The sequence below is a fragment of the Chelonia mydas genome, chromosome 16 (assembly GCF_015237465.2).
Source record: "Chelonia mydas isolate rCheMyd1 chromosome 16, rCheMyd1.pri.v2, whole genome shotgun sequence".
In the NCBI taxonomy this organism is placed as follows: domain Eukaryota; kingdom Metazoa; phylum Chordata; order Testudines; family Cheloniidae; genus Chelonia; species Chelonia mydas.
Window position 1 is genome coordinate 10,122,548 of NC_057857.1, and position 16,750 is coordinate 10,139,297.

The 16,750-nt window shown below is 48.6% G+C and overlaps 1 non-coding gene across 1 annotated transcript; it reads right to left on the reverse strand.

Annotated features, from left to right (window-relative positions):
* Positions 1-13,229: 13,229 nt before the first annotated feature.
* Positions 13,230-13,303, reverse strand: TRNAI-AAU. Its single transcript has one exon. It is a non-coding gene; the product is annotated as a tRNA-Ile (tRNA).
* Between the last annotated feature and the right edge of the window lie 3,447 nt (positions 13,304-16,750).

Sequence of the window (16,750 nt, forward strand, 5' to 3'; positions counted from 1 at the left end):
ATAAGACTGTGGAGGAGGAAGGTTTCAGATCTGAGAAGGAGCTGGCTGGGTTGAGAGCAGAGGTGGGGGGAGGCTGGGTGGCAGAGAATGGGACCTGCTTGGGCTCATGGGGTAGAAAGGATGGAAGGAGAGGGTCTTAACAAGTTTGGATAAGCTTTTAATAAGCAAGTGTAGACCCCATTAGGAGAGAGAGTCATTATTGCCCTTTAGTGACTGGGCCACATAAGGGATTTACAAGGCTGTTAAGGGAGTTACTCCTTTAGCACAAGTAGTAGATCTTTGTGTGTCGCGCTAAAGGGGATGTGTTTGAACCCCGCCCAAATAGCATACGTTTTATGTTCACCCTAATGTCTCCTCCAACCCCGAGGTTCTCTCCTCAACAGGAGAACGCAGGATTCCCTCATCTTACTCTCTCCATGTAACTGTCTCCCAGGCACCTTCACCAGCTCCTCCCCCCCGCGGCCCCTTCTCTCTCCCCTGCTGTCTCACAGAGACGCTGACATCTTGTTTACCTCTGATGCCAAAATAAAGAAATTTCAGTTCTGAGGCACCTTTTCGTTTGCTGTCAACACACTTAAAAGAAAAAGCTGGAGACATCAAAGGTGCCAGCTCCCTTAAAAACAATAACACCCCCCTTCCTATCGCCCCCACCGCAAAACCAGACAAAAGGAGCTCTGCACAAAAGGGCCCCTCCTGGCTCGATTGGGACCTATCTAACCAACTTGCATATTCCCGTGGTTTTTATCTCAGAACAGGGAGCCTATAAGAGGTGAGGAAGTCGTGTTTACAAGCAACAGGGCCTCATTCAGAGCAAAATTCCCATCCATTTGCCAGCCCTGGACTGGGAAGTGATGTTTATTCTGCATCCAGATCAGTCATAAATACGGCGCTGAATGGAACAATAATAATTCTAGCTGCTTTGTGGCCCTTTCATCCATAGATCTCACAGCATCATGATCCCCATTGCAGCTGGGCAAACTGCAATATTCAGCAGAGAATGTTATCTAGGGATTGTAGCAGGAGGACTGGGAGTCAGGACACAACTGACTTGCTGCGAGAGTTTTATCTCGCTTTATCCCTTCCAAGGGGATTGATTATGCCTCTTAGAAAGCACAGCCCCACTATGGGAGTGTAACGGGGCTCACTCACCACTCCGGTACCTCCTAGTGGTCAATATAGGAATTAACTCTGGTAGCCAGAGCATCCTCTTCTGGTGGTGTCTCACTGCCATTACTTCTGCTCCTGGACCCACATCCCTCCAAGGAGCGCGGTGGCCTCTTCAGTGACACAGCCCTCCAGCCGTGCCCCTCGGTTTCCTCGCTTTCAGGGGATGTCTCTGCAATCCCTGTCCAGCCACTTCTCTCAGTGGTGACTGCAGTCTATTGTCTAGACACGTCCCCAGTGGCGAGCGGGGAGGGACCCAGGCAGGCCCACTCCTCCTGGTCCCAGCCCAGGGACCCTGCAGAAGGCCACTGCTTGCTGTGTCCCCTCCAACTCCTCAGTAGATTTCCCTGGGCCACTTTCCCGCGGCCCCAGCACCCTCTTTGCCCTCACCTCAGGGCCTCAGCCTGTAGATCCCTGCAGTCCGCCAGAAGCTGCCTTTAGCTCCCCAGGTCTCTGCCTGCATAGAGTCATAGAATCATAGAATATCAGGGTTGGAAGGGACCTCAGGAGGTCATCTAGTCCAACCCCCTGCTCAAAGCAGGACCAATCCCCAATTAAATCATCCCAGCCAGGGCTTTGTCAAGCCTGACCTTAAAAACTTCTAAGGAAGGAGATTCTACCACCTCCCTAGGTAACGCATTCCAGTGTTTCACCACCCTCCTAGTGAAAAAGTTTTTCCTAATATCCAACCTAAACCTCCCCCACTGCAACTTGAGACCATTACTCCTTGTCCTGTTCTCTTCTACCACTGAGAATAGTCTAGAACCATCCTCTCTGGAACCACCTCTCAAGTAGTTGAAAGCAGCTATCAAATCCCCCCTCATTCTTCTCTTCTGCAGACTAAACAATCCCAGTTCCCTCAGCCTCTCCTCATAAGTCATGTGTTCCAGACCCCTAATCATTTTTGTTGCCCTTTGCTGGACTCTCTCCAATTTATCCACATCCTTCTTGTAGTGTGGGGCCCAAAACTGGACACAGTACTCCAGATGAGGCCTCATCAATGTCGAATAGAGGGGAACGATCACGTCCCTCCATCTGCTCGCTATGCCCCTACTTATACATCCCAAAATGCCATTGGCCTTCTTGGCAATAAGGGCACACTGCTGACTCATATCCAGCTTCTCGTCCACTGTAACCCCTAGGTCCTTTTCCGCAGAACTGCTGCCTAGCCATTCGGTCCCTAGTCTGTAGCTGTGCATTGGGTTCTTCCGTCCTAAGTGCAGGACCCTGCACTTATCCTTATTGAACCTTATCAGATTTCTTTTGGCCCAATCCTCCAATTTGTCTAGGTCCCTCTGTATCCTATCCCTGCCCTCCAGCGTATCTACCTCTCCTCCTAGTTTAGTATCATCCGCAAATTTGCTGAGAGTGCAATCCACACCATCCTCCAGATCATTTATGAAGATACTGAACAAAACCGGCCCCAGGACCGACCCCTGGGGCACTCCACTTGACACCGGCTGCCAGCTAGACATGGAGCCATTGATCACTACCCGTTGAGCCCGACAATCTAGCCAACTTTCTACCCACCTTATAGTGCATTCATCCAGCCCATACTTCTTTAACTTGCTGACAAGAATACTGTGGGAGACCGTGTCTAAAGCTTTGCTAAAGTCAAGAAACAATACATCCACTGCTTTCCCTTCATCCACAGAAGCAGTAATCTCATCATAGAAGGCGATTGGATTTGTCAGGCATGACCTACCCTTGGTGAATCCATGCTGACTGTTCCTGATCACTTTCCTCTCATGTAAGTGTTTCAGGATTGATTCTTTGAGAACCTGCTCCATGATTTTTCCAGGGACTGAGGTGAGGCTGACTGGCCTGTAGTTCCCAGGATCCTCCTTCTTCCCTTTTTTAAAGATTGGCACTACATTAGCCTTTTTCCAGTTATCTGGGACTTCCCCCATTTGCCACAAGTTTTCAAAGATAATGGCCAATGGCTCTGCAATCACAGCCGCCAATTCCTTTAGCACTCTCGGATGCAACTCGTCCGGCCCCATGGACTTGTGCACGTCCAGCTTTTCTAAATAGTTCCTAACCACCTCTTTCTCCACAGAGGGCTGGCCATCTACTCCCCATGTTGTGATGCCCAGCGCAGCAGTCTGGGAGCTGTCCTTGTTAGTGAAGACAGAGGCAAAAAAAGCATTGAGCACATTAGCTTTTTCCACATCCTCTGTCACTAGGTTGCCTCCCTCTTTCAGTAAGGGGCCCACACTTTCCTTGGCTTTCTTCTTGTTGCCAACATACCTGAAGAAACCCTTCTTGTTACTCTTGACATCTCTTGCTAGCTGCAGCTCCAGGTGCGATTTGGCCCTCCTGATTTCATTCCTACATGCCCGAGCAATATTTTTATACTCTTCCCTGGTCATATGTCCAACCTTCCACTTCTTGTAAGCTTCTTTTTTATGTTTAAGATCCGCTAGGATTTCACCGTTAAGCCAAGCTGGTCGCCTGCCATATTTACTATTCTTTCGACTCATCGGGATGGTTTGTCCCTGTAACCTCAACAGGGGATTCCTTGAAATACAGCCAGCTCTCCTGGACTCCTTTCCCCTTCATGTTAGTCCCCCAGGGGATCCTACCCATCCGTTCCCTGAGGGAGTTGAAGTCTGCTTTCCTGAAGTCCAGGGTCCGTATCCTGCTGCTTACCTTTCTTCCCTGTGTCGGGATCGTGAACTCAACCAACTCATGGTCACTGCCTCCCAGATTCCCGTCCACTTTTGCTCCCCCCACTAATTCTTCCCTGTTTGTGAGCAGCAGGTCAAGAAAAGCTCCCCCCTAGTTGGCTCGTCTAGCACTTGCACAAGGAAATTGTCCCCTACGCTTTCCAAAAACTTCCTGGATTGTCTATGCACCGCTGTGTTGCTCTCCCAGCAGATATCAGGAAAATTAAAGTCACCCATGAGAACTAGGGCGTGTGATCTAGTAGCTTCTGCGAGTTGCTGGAAGAAAGCCTCATCCACCTCATCCCCCTGGTCCGGTGGTCTATAGCAGACTCCCACCACTACATCACCCTTGTTGCTCACACTTCTAAACTTAATCCAGAGACACTCAGGTTTTTCTGCAGTTTCGTACCGGAGCTCTGAGCAGTCATACTGCTCCCTTACATACAGTGCAACTCCCCCACCTTTTCTGCCCTGCCTGTCCTTCCTGAACAGTTTATAACCATCCATGACAGTACTCCAGTCATGTGAGTTATCCCACCAAGTCTCTGTTATTCCAATCACATCATAATTCCTTGACATCACCAGGACCTCCAGTTCTCCCTGCTTGTTTCCAAGGCTTTGTGCATTCGTATATAAGCACTTGAGATAAGCATGCTCTGTCCAGGATGCTGGCTGCCTTCAGCCTGCCGGGCAGCCAGTCCTCCTCCCTCCTCAAGCTCCAGGGCGTGACTGAAGCTGCTCTGTCCTGCAACTCTTCTTATAGGGACCTGCTGGGCTCTGATTGGCTGCTCCCCTCAGCCTCTCTCTGTCTGTCTGCCTCCTGCCCAGCCTCCCTAGGGCTCTATTAACCCTGTAGAGCCAGTGTGGGGCAGGCACCCTATCACAGGGAGATAGGACATCAGATGTTTCATCCACACAGAGGTTGGCCTGTATAAGGCCTAATGGTTCCAGGGCATCGTGTAGTAAGTAGGGCTCTTGCTATACCTACAGAAAAACGGCAGCATGCATGCTGTCCAGAGTTGCAGGGATGGAGCTATGGCTACCCCACCCAGACGCTGGGGCAGAATGTGCTGTTAGCCAGGGTGTCCTACCTTGGCTTTGGGATGCCAAACTAGGGCTGTGTTGAGGCCCCTGGATGAAGGAATTGGTACCAAGCAGAATAGTCTCTCTTCCTTTCTGCAAGTCTGTTCAACCACCAGAGCAAGTCCATCAGAGGTGAAGAGGGGTTGAGCAAAGGAGTGCAGTGGGAGAAGGAAATTCCTCCCAGGTCAATCTGATGGAGAGAGTCTCTCACTCCCTGCCCTCTCTGGCCCATTCATGGTGTTGTGCTCTATTCTCAGTGAGAGAAAACCCAGTGCAACCTAGGAGAACACATTTGCAATGAACCTCCACTCATCACCCCTCCATTGTCCTGGTTTAATCTGCACTCCAGGGCCTCAGCTGCAGGTTGAGACTGCAGGCCCTTGAGAGAGCTGTTGTGCATTGCTTAGGGGATGTTTCCAGGCTAGGACTGAGGAACAATAGCAGATCGGGGTAGGGACAGGCAGGGAAGGACTGAGGATCATTAGTAGAGCTGTCTGGAAGCTCCATACAAGAACAGCAGGGTTGCTTCAGGCTAGGATTGAGGTGCATTGGCAGAGCTGTGTATGGAGGCCCCGAATCGGGATAGCAGTCAGTGACGCAAGTCAAGACGGAGAAGCACCAGTGGAAATGAGTCTGGGAAGCCTGCATAGATCCTGTAGCCATTATTATTGGATCCCGAGAGCCGAGGGGGCTGGAGTTCACCCTGCCAGGAGGTTCTGATTGTCTGCAGGCAAATGGTCTCACTACACAGGCAACTATGAGATTGTCTTATGCCTTGACCAGTTGGCTAAGGGATGAGCAGTGCTACCAAGACTGGATACAGTTTGTTGCAGGAAGCATGAATTCCTCTCCCACGCACCTTCAGATAACTCCTCCTCCCCCCTGTATATTTATGGCCTCATAGTTTGCAAGGTCACCACAGAAAGCGAGAGTGGCTAAAGGAGCGCGGCAGCCCCAATAGCTTCGGGAGGAGGCTTTCCCCCACTCCCTTGGGGTGCGGGGATTGGTGGGAACTGCCGGGCAGTACTCAGCAGAAGTGGATGATCCGTCACTGTCACCGAGCGGTGGGGGAGGCGCGGATGAGGGGATGCCGAGTTTGCACAGAATACTCATTGCGCACTGAGATTCATGCAGCTGTTCTGCTCCCAATGTAAATATGGACAGCCCCATTCATCACTGGCCTCACTGCCTCAGCACACGTCCGGGAGAGAGGGATGATTTAGTGCCTGCAGCTGGATCAGGCACTATGTTTCTCCAAAACAGCAGCATTTAAAAATTGGGAACATGGGGGGTGGTGGGGGGCGTCCTGAGAGGGGGAGGATTTGGGGGCAAAGTCTGGAGGAGAGAGCCAAGGAAGGCTGGAGCTTTTAACCCCTTTCTGCCCCCACTTCCATGCCCTCCATTGCTGTAGCATCTAGGAATCCCGGGCAAAGATCAGGAGCCCATTGTGCAGCTTGGTCACTAAGGAGATAGCCCCCGGCCCAGGCCCAGCTCACAGTCTACATGACAGACAGGGCCCAACAGGAGGACCGAGCAGACAAACTGGGTGGGAGGATAAGATACGACACTGTACCGAGCTGGATTTCAAAGCAGAAGTCCACAGGGTGTGAGTGACAGAAGAACAAGGCCCGCTTGGTGTAAACTGCCTGCTATTCCATTTATTTCCCTGCAAGGACTGGAGATTCTGGTCACTGTGAGTCTGTTTCAAGGCTGGGGAACCATCCTCCTCGGCAGCTCTGTAGTTAGAGAGAAAGGTCTGCTCATGAGTTAAACGGTGGGGGCGAAGGTACATTCCCCTGCGCAGATCCTGGGAGACTTCCCCTCAGGGAAAGTGGGGCATTTTCAGTTAACCTGTCTAGGTGCTTCTCTGGCCCTTGTCGCTGGCGTATCTCAGCACTTCACAATCATAAATGAATTCCATCCTCCCCACGTGCCTGGGAGGTGAGGAAATGGTGCGGTCCCCATTTTACAGTTGGGGAACTGAGGCACTGCGTAGATTACGCAACTTTCCCAAGATCACATACCAAGAAACTGAACTGAGGTCCCTGAAGTCCTAGCACAGCACTGTAGCTACTGGACCAGCCTTCACACTGAGGGTCAGCCTTCACAGTCAAATCTGGAGAGGCAGGAGGGGAGTGCTGTGTTGGTGGTGGGGAATGGAGTATTGTGGGGGGCAGATGTAAGACACAGAGATCTGGAATAGCGGCCGCAGGCAGGAAGAGAGCAGGAGGGGCAGGGCTGGGGGTGGAGTTGCATAGGTGGGTGGGAGCTATATTTCTGCAGTGGGAAGACTAGCCGTGTAGGAGACAGGGAAGCTGCCGAGCACCAGAGGAGAAGAGCTTTGCGCCCACTGGCAGGGCTTGAGGAAGTCATGCTTTGGGATGTGCAGGCGATCCAAGCTCACTTCTCAGAGTAAATGAGAGCCAAGAGAGAGGCGGTGGAGGCTGCCTGGTCATGATGCACATGCAGCGAGCTTCACTAACCCACGCAGGGGGAGCTGATCACAGAGGTGAGGGTGGAAGGGAGATTCCTGCCCCCCCCCCTCGGAAAAAGGGCTTTTCACTTCATCCCTCTGGAGCATGGAGCAGGTGGGCACATCCCACCCATGTGTGCCCTGACACTGCGGAGTGGGGGTGAGCTGTAGATGGGCAGCTCTGGCACTGCCTTGTCTTGCCCTCCAGCGTTTCTCTGCAAAGCCCTCCCGCTGCATCTGGCCAACAGCACCGCATCTCATTGCCCCCCCGCCGGCGCCAGGCTCGCACTCCTGGCCGTCTTGAAAACACACTTGCATTCGGCTTGTGCAGTGTGTTCAGCCTGTGCTAATTACACCCTTGACGCAGAAATAAGAACTGCTTGTGTCTATAACAGTGCAGAGGTGAGGGAGGTTAATTAACACAGAGGAAAGATGCTGAATGTCCTTACGTAACACCCCCTTCCATATGCATTAGCGCCGGAGACTGAAGATCCTTTTGTTTAACCTAACATAGCCCGCGACTCTCTTTTTTCCTCTCTCCTCCATCCCTGGATTAGTGCTGCTGAACGGTATCGATGAAGCTGTGCCGGGCTGGCATTGGCAGAAGGCCTCACAGAAACCACAGTCCCTTGTCTTATTAACAAGTGAACAATCTCTCCCTTGTTCGACGGGTCTCCAGGTCTTTCTCCCACCATGCACCCCTCACTCCCTGGGGATTTGGGTGTGCCACAGGAAAGCCAAGGGCTGGCTTTCTTTGCCAGCCTGGCACCCAAAGCCTGCAGAACGTCTGAGCACCCTAGGATAGGCGTCCTTCCCACAGGGAGGCAGAGGGAAAGAGGTCTGGGCATGCTCCTTATTTCACTCTTCCGCTCAGCCTCCCCCAGCCCGTGCCTGCAAACCATACCCATTGCTCTTTATTTGCATGCCCCATAGACAATGTGGACAGGCACTGGATTAGCAGCCAGGGTTCTAATTCCGGCTGTGCCACTAAGCCGCCATCTGACCTTGAGCAAGTTCCTTTTTCGTCCTCTCCCGCCCGTTGCCTGTCTTGTCTATTGACAAGGTAAACTCTTTGGGGGCAGGCACTGTCTCTTACAATGCATTTGTGCAATGGGGCATGTTACTGTAATATAAACAATTAGACAGCTTTAATCCTAAACGCTGTGGGGAAAGGGGGAACACAAAGACATGCCCAGGTGTTACGTGCAAGGGTGTCTCCATCCGGGCCCCTGAATGCCCAGACCTAGCTCTGTGTCTCTGCCTCTACCTTGTTAACGTGAAAGAGGCTGGTAACACTTGTCTCACCTTGCTCTCAATAATTACAGGTCTCCCAGGAAACTTTTACAAAGGTTGTAAAAGGTTTTATTAGAAAGGATTTGGCTCCTGTGAATTGATCAGATTAACAAGGCACTTCGCCCACCTCCTCCAGTGGAACTGCTATTTGCTCATTTTACAACAGGGAGCCTTACCAAAAAAATTAAAAGGAGAGGCCTAGTCACCATCTCAATCCAAATGATAGAATTCCAAGTTAATCACCTTAACTGCGTTGGTCAGGATGAATTACAGTGGGGCACAACATGCCACCCAAAGGAGAAATACAGCTCGTAATTCCAGTGAGCTGATGCACCAGGGGGAGAGATGCAACAGCTGACGTGTGCAGCACATTTGACTCAGAGTCAGCATTGGAGAGTCACAGCCTTAGCTGGTGGAAATGGCCATTGGAGCAATCTCACTGACTGAAAGGAGAGACAGATTCCCACCAGTTGAGTATTCTGCCCCTGACGGTTTAAATCTCACTCATTCATGTAGAATTGGGGGACATGGTATATAAGATAGTGAGATGGTTTCCAACCTTTTGGGGCAACTATACCAACTGACATCACAGAGGCCATGGTGGAACCAACCAGTAGCTGCTGCCTTCTGCTGAACTGTCTCATTTCCACTTAAACTGCTCTCACACTGGTGAGATATTGGGGCTTGGAGAAACTCCATTCAAGGGCAGAGCACCAGCAACTGTTGGAATTACCAGTACCGGCACATGTGCCTTAACGTGGTTACATCCAGAAAGACTCATGCTGCCAAATTCAGATCTAGGTCCAGAGGTCTGACAGAGAGGAGGGCTCACATCTGGGGTCTCAGTTCGGGCCATTTGGAAAATGCGGCCCAAGATCTTGATTCAGACTTTGAACAGCTCCAAAATTTCTGGATGTTTGGAGCCACAGATTTGGTTCAGGACCCTTTTTTTTAATAGTATTTGTTTTGAAAACAGGGAAGAAAGTGCTTAAAAGCATCCTATTCCTTCTAAAATCCTGTTCCTGTACAACATATGCCCCTTTGTAACTCTTCCCTAGTTGCCCAGTGCCTGGTGCTTACACCAATGTCCTTTTTCCTACCAGATGCTGGCCTAACAGAGGAAGCCCATCTCAAAGGCTCTGACTCAGGGCCTAACCAGCTCCCGGCGGGGAAAAGGCAGGAGGAAATGCAAAACTGGAAGGAAGAGGTACAAATCTTCCAATGCTTGTTAATTCTAAACCAGCTCCATTCGCAGAGCAGCGGGGCTGGGACTGGCTGGAATACATTAGCAGCCCTCGGGGAGTGTGCCCCCTCTGGCTTAAAATCTGGAGACAGAGAGAGAGAGAGATAACAAAGGTTGTATGGATATTAAACACACACAGAGCAATGCCCTGCACTGCATCTAGCTGGCATAGACTGACTTTAATTCCCCCTCCGCCCCAATCCCACTTTGCTCCAAAGACAGGACTAAACATTTAACATGCAGCCAGATATTGGCAAAGGTAATAGCTGGATAACGGAGAAAAAGGGAGGGGAAGTCAGGAAATGGGAGTCAGTGAGGCCCTGAATCACTGAAGCTTAACTCTAAGCATGTGCTTTGGTCCAGACTTCAAATGAAACATGAGCTTCACTGATTTCCTGAATGGGGATGTTTTCCTGAACCAGGCCCTAATCGGGGTGCAGAAATAACCCCACCTGCCCTCCCACCTCATTCCCTCATTATTCCATTTGTTCTAGGACATGATGAGAGAGTGTGTTCTTACACCTCCTGCTCAATATGTTTGTAGCTCATAGATTTCATGCTGTACGTGTGGCTTGCAGACCCAGAGGGACCAGCTTTCTAGAAACCAATCGTGCTCCTGTAACAGACAAGTCCCTTCGACTGGGGACAGGTTAGGTTTAAACTGTCCTGGCTTGGGAGATGATAATACTGCTACTTTCTCCACCACATGTTCTCAACTGCATGAAATTTCCCCTTGTGGCCTCTATTTTGATATATGACATTACTCAGGCAGACCCGGCCATTGTTCAGACCTTTCTAGCTGTGTAGGAGGACTTTGAAACTTGTGACACAGCTGAGCCTTACCAGACCTGACTATATATCCACAGTAACACAGCACGTTAGCTGGGGATAGAGGCACCTCTTTGTATTAATTGTCCCCAGTCAGATACATCCCTTTCCCTTCCCAAATCGAACGGTTTTCTCTTTCCCCATCCTCCTCCCATCTCTGTTGACAGAGAAGGAAAGCTAATAGAAGGCAGGCAGAATTTAGCCTCACTGGGACTGCTTTATACGCTGACAAAACCATTCTTTTCTCTGCACGTTAAATATTCATGGCACTCCGATTTTTAGATACAAAGGCACATTTTGTTTCCAAATGTGCTGATCCACAAATGCTTCTCTGCATTGATTTTCTTTCCCACCCACCTGCACAGAAAAGGGAGAAAGGGGGTGCCCCGTCCTAACTGAAGTATTGTCATATTTTGCTTTGATTAGAGGTGTTTTGGGGGGTTGGTTAGGCTTTTTTAAAAATCGTGTTTGCTATTTATGGCGCGAGCTGATATTTGTGCATTGAGGGCTGGGGGGGGGAGGGTTGTGTGCATTGTACATACAGCACATCAGTTTCCCATGTCACAGCCTGTTGTTAAGCCCATAAAACAAGGTGCTTTCACAAAGGCCCCATATATTACTGACATTCTGAATATTTGTAAATTTTGAGACAATATTTGTGTAGGCTGCAAAAGCAAAGCTTCTGAATCAAGTGACAGATCACAGGTGGTGGCAAAAGCACAATGCAGACACCACATTTTAGTATTTAGCAGGGAAGCAGAAACAACAAACCAGGATTGTGTATTAACAGACACACAAAGCAAACAGCAGAAGGCAAACCAAGTGGAAAATCATATTTTTGAACATAGAGATTCTCTATCTGGATCTGGATCAGAGCCTTCCTAGAAGCATTTGCATCCAGGGTTTTGGTTTGTGCCCATCTTGGACTGTTTATTGTATGCTAGGATCGAGGTTTTCCAACGAACTCAGCCGCAGAGCTGACTGGGAAATGATTTTTTATTTTTGCCTCCCATGAAAAAATTTAGTGGGGGAAAAGAAATCAAATATTCATGAAGATCTTTCAGAGACCTCCCTTGGGCTTCTCAGAACATTCCAATCTGAATGCTTAGTTTAAAGGCTTAATTTGGTGCAATCCCATTTTTCAGAAACAAACAACAACAAATTGTTGCCAAAAATTCAATCAGTTCTACTCAAGTATTAAACAGGACTCAAACTGACGGATGAAGGTGGTGATTCTGGGGATTGCTCCTATCGCTGTATGGATTGGAATCCATCAGCAACTTGTGTACAAAATGTTAACAAACTGTACTTTTTAAAGCCATGCATTTGTATTGGATATGTGCCCTCCCCAGGGACAGGCTGGCTCCCTGGGCTGGAAAAGGCAGTTGGTAGTGTCCAGCTGGTTTGAATTCAGTCTGAGGTGATGGTGGCTCAAAATCTGTATCTCATTGCTGTTTGGTGGTCTATACGACATGCAGCTTGGATGCTACCAGTGATGAGCGCAGTATAAAAACCTATATAGACTAGAATAGAAGAGGTGGCCTTTAGGCTAACTCCTAGAGGGCAAGTGTCCACGGGGATTTGAGTGGAATAGAATCAAAACACCAGGATCACCTGATGAGTAACCAAAAAGTTGAGTTGGGATTTTCAGAGGAGCCTAATGGAATTAGAGCTTCCAACACTGGTGAATTAGGGTGCCTAACTTCGTTGGTCCTCTATGGAAATACCAACCCGAATACCTAGCTTAAAGGCTCAGTTGCCCTTCCAAGGGAATGACTAGCAAGTTAGGTTGTGGGTTTGCCCTATGAAGTGACAAAGAGGCATTTTTTAGCCATCGTCAGCCCAGAGATTGGAGGAAGAAAGAAACATAGTACATGGTACTAGCTAGGGACCTGACTATCGTACTAACAGTTGTACATGGTGTTAGTTTGGTACCTCTTACGTATAAGTGCTGGTTCTAATAGTGATTTCTCTTGTAGATGTCGTCCTTCCACAGTTAGTGTGACCTTCCTTTTCTGCGGTTGCCTGCTGATAAATACCAGTGTGAGTCTCAATATACATTTGCTTGGGTTTTTTATAACCTGTTTCTCCACAACTTTGGGCAGATCGTGTTATTACAGAGTGACAATGTAACCCACTGGTAGGCATGCATTACAGACGCTCCTCCGTACTGATTCACAGAGAACACGAGCTGTTACAGCCCACACCTGCTGTGTCCCCACTCTTGAACACAAGCGATAGTAGCTCATGCTTTTAGCTCTGGAGATCATAGAATACCAGGGTTGGAAGGGACCTCAGGAGGTCATCTAGTCCAACCCGCTGCTCAAAGCAGGACCAATCCCTAATTTTTGCCCCAGATCCCAAATGGCTCCATCAAGGATTGAATTTACAACCTTGTGTTTAGCAGGCCAATGCTCAAACCCCTGAGCTATCCCTTCCCTCAAGGAAGACACATCACTTTCTTAGGACTGTGAAGTGGCCAGCATGGGGCTTGAACCCACAACCTTGACTTTATTAGCACCACGCTCTAACCAGCTGAGCTAGCTGGCCCACTAAGTGCATACCCTTGTGGGCTGGCCAAGAGAGCGGCTTTAACATTTTTCCTGGTTTATTTTTGGCTACCAAACACCTTGGCCAACAAAAAACAGCTTTGCTTGCTTTTGTTGGCTTTGCTGAGTAGCCATACATTTGGGGTTTTTTATGAGGGTTAGGGAGGGAAATTTAAAGATACCGGGAAGGGTTCTCAGATACACTGAGCTCATGCTTGGTGCAGTTGAGTATGGCAGGAGGCAGAGGGAGCTCTAAACCACCTTTCTGATTCCCCCACTCCTGAGCTGAAGTGACATTCAAATCCTCCCCTCAGTGTAAGTCAAATCAGCCCATTGGAGACCATTCAGCGGCCGTTCTCTGCCCCAGATGTGTCTCCGACACTCTCCCTATGCTGGAGAAGGCATCACAGAAAACTTTATAGAATCATAGTCATAGAAATGTAGAACTGGAAGGGACCATGATAGGTCATCTAGACCAGTTCCCTGCACTGAGACAGGACTAAGTATTATCTAGACGAGTGGTTTTCAACCTTTTTTCATGTGTGGACCCCTTTGGAAATCGTATACACTCTGCGACCCCCAGGTGTCCGCAGACCACAGGTTAAAAACCACTGATGTAGACCATCCCTGACAGGTGTTAGTCTAACTTCTTCTTAAAAATCTCCAATGACAAAGATTCCACAACCTCCCTAGGTAACTTGTTCCAGTGCTTAACCACCCTGACAAATTTTTTCCTAATGTCTAACCTAAATCTCCCTTGCTGCAATTTAAGCCCCTTACTTTGTGTCCTTTCCTTAGTGGTTAAGAAGAAAAATGTATCACCCTTTTCTTTGTAACAACCTTTTATGTACTTGAAGACTGGTATTATGTCCCCGCTCAGTCTTGTCTTCTCCAGACTAAACAAACCCAATTTTTTTCAGTCTTTCCTCATAAGTCTTATTTTTGACACCTTTTATTATTTCTGTTGGTCTCCTCTGGACTTTCTTAATTTGTCCATATCATTCCTGAAGTTTTGTGCCCAGAACTGGACACAAAAATCCAGTTGAAGCCTTGTCAGTGCTGAGTAGAGCAGAAGAATTACTTTTTGTGTCTTGCTTCCAACACTCTAGTTAATACATCCCAGAATGATGTTCCCATTTTTTTTTGCAACAGTATCACATTGTTGACTCATGTGCAGTTTGTGATCCACTCTAGCCCCCAGATCCTTTTCTGCAGTACTCCTTCCTAGGCAGTCATTTCTCTTTTTGTATTTGTGCAATTGATTGTTCCTTCCTAAGTGGAGTACTTTGCATTGGTCCTTGTTGGTCTGAAACAAATAGGATGAAATTCATTTCTCCAGTTTGTCAAGACCATTTCGAATTCTAATCCTGTCCTCCAGAGTCCTTGCAACCCCTCCCAGCTTAGTATCATCTGCAGACTTCATAAGTGTACTCTTTATGCCATTATCCAAATCATTTGTGAAGCTATTGAATAGAACCAGACCCAGGGCAGATCCCTGTGGCACCCCACTCAATATACCCTTCCAACTTGACTGTGAATACCTCAACTGAGGATTGCTCCGTGCTGGCAAAATCTTTAGCTGCCTGCTCATTGCAGTTGTAAATCCCCTTTATGCATCCAGAGCACTGCAATAGGGACTTATTTAGGGTCAAGGAGCTGGTCATATTACGGAGTGGCAGTAAATTATTCCATAGTTGAGTTTGCAACTGAATTTCTGTTATAAACCTAAAAAAAGAAAAGGAGTCCTTGTGGCACCTTAGAGACTAACAAATTTATTTGAGCATAAGCTTTCGTGAGCTACAGCTCACTTCGTCCGATGCATGCAGTGGAAAATACAGTGGGGAGATTTTATAAACCTGATTTTGTATGACCTGACCCAACTCTCAAAATCCCAAATAAAGGACTGTCAGCCTCCAAACCAGTAAGTTAGGTGTAGGGCCAAAGAAGAGGTTTTCCACCAACTTTCAAGTGAATTGGAAAAAGGGGCTCCTGAATCATGACACCCTAAAATAGAGATGTTCAACAGAGTCCACAAAGCCGCCTGTTTTTTGTTGGGTGGGTGGGTAGTGTCTGATGGAGGATTATAAAGTGGCGGGAAACTGGCTGTCTCTCTTAGCTAATCATCTCCTGCCTTTTTAGTGTTTGGTGTCTTTTAATGTCACAGGATGTTGGTACATGAAGGCTGATATTAGCTGCTAGCTGGGCTCTGCTGAAACACACCATCCAACCCGAACTCCGTTAAAATGAAATTCTTTTGGTTTGTGAATTTCAAGCAATACCCGTAACCTAGACCATGGGGGGGCCAGAGGTCAGCATGAGCACCTTCAGAGCAGGCGGATCAGGGAGAGAGATCTGCGGGGGCATGGGAAACCATTGCGAGTAAGGGCCGATCAGTAGACACAGAGTCCCAAATTATTTTACAGTCCATTGAAACAATCCACCGGCTTGCACTGCCTGACCAGTTGGGGATTAGCAGTCGTTGTAATCCACACCGCAGAAACCACCATCCAATTCGCACTAACTGGAAGCCTTGGCAGCGAGACCAGAGGCTGAATGGGCCATGGAGACTCCCCTCCCCTCTTGTCCCCGAGCTGTCAATCCAGGACTGAGCTCACTAAAAAGAAATAGATAACTCTCTCCTTGGGTAGCTGAGCACACTTAGCCTTAGGGCTTGTAACTCAGTCACCAAACACACACAGCCAGCGTGGCACATGTCAATACTCTATATCTGTAGTGTGCTTGAGTCCCAGGCAGGAGTCAGGGCCGCACTGTGCTAGGAGCTGTACAAACACAGAACAAAAAGAAGGTCCCTGCCACACAGCGATGATGATTCAAGTCTAAGATGAGACCATACTGTACACTGTATGTTAGGAATGGTTGTATCTTGGGGCAGTGCAAAAGACTCATTTAGAACCCAGGACCAACCCTAAAGGCTTGTCTACATGATAAAGTTGCATCAGTTTCACTTAAATGGTTTTTTAATCAATTTAATTAAACGGGTGCAAGCCCTTGTGTAGACATTCTTATTTCAGGGTAAGAGTGGCTTGTATCATAGCAGTAATATTTTGGTTGTACAGTGCCTACTACTTGGCCCTAACAGAGAATGAAACATCAGTCTCTGCTTGTGATGAGGTTTACAGACTAAGGCCAAGACAGGGAAGGGTTGGAGCAGTACTGGGCCAGGAAAGCTCTGCCCCATAGGCACAGCCAGACATGCTTCTGAGGAAAAGACCCGTGTAAAGAGAGCACTATTAGCCTAGTCCAGGCGGGGAGAGAGAAGTCGTTTCCTGGAGGAGCACTTCCGTTCTGGTGGAAGAAGAGGCCCCTATTGAGTAGGTCCAGCTATGAGTCTTCCGACCCCCTTTTCAACAGTACCCGAGAGGGAGGGAGAACTGGGGGCACCAGAGGGTTATCTGCATTGGCCCCAGCCTGTGTGGGTTTGAAGCAA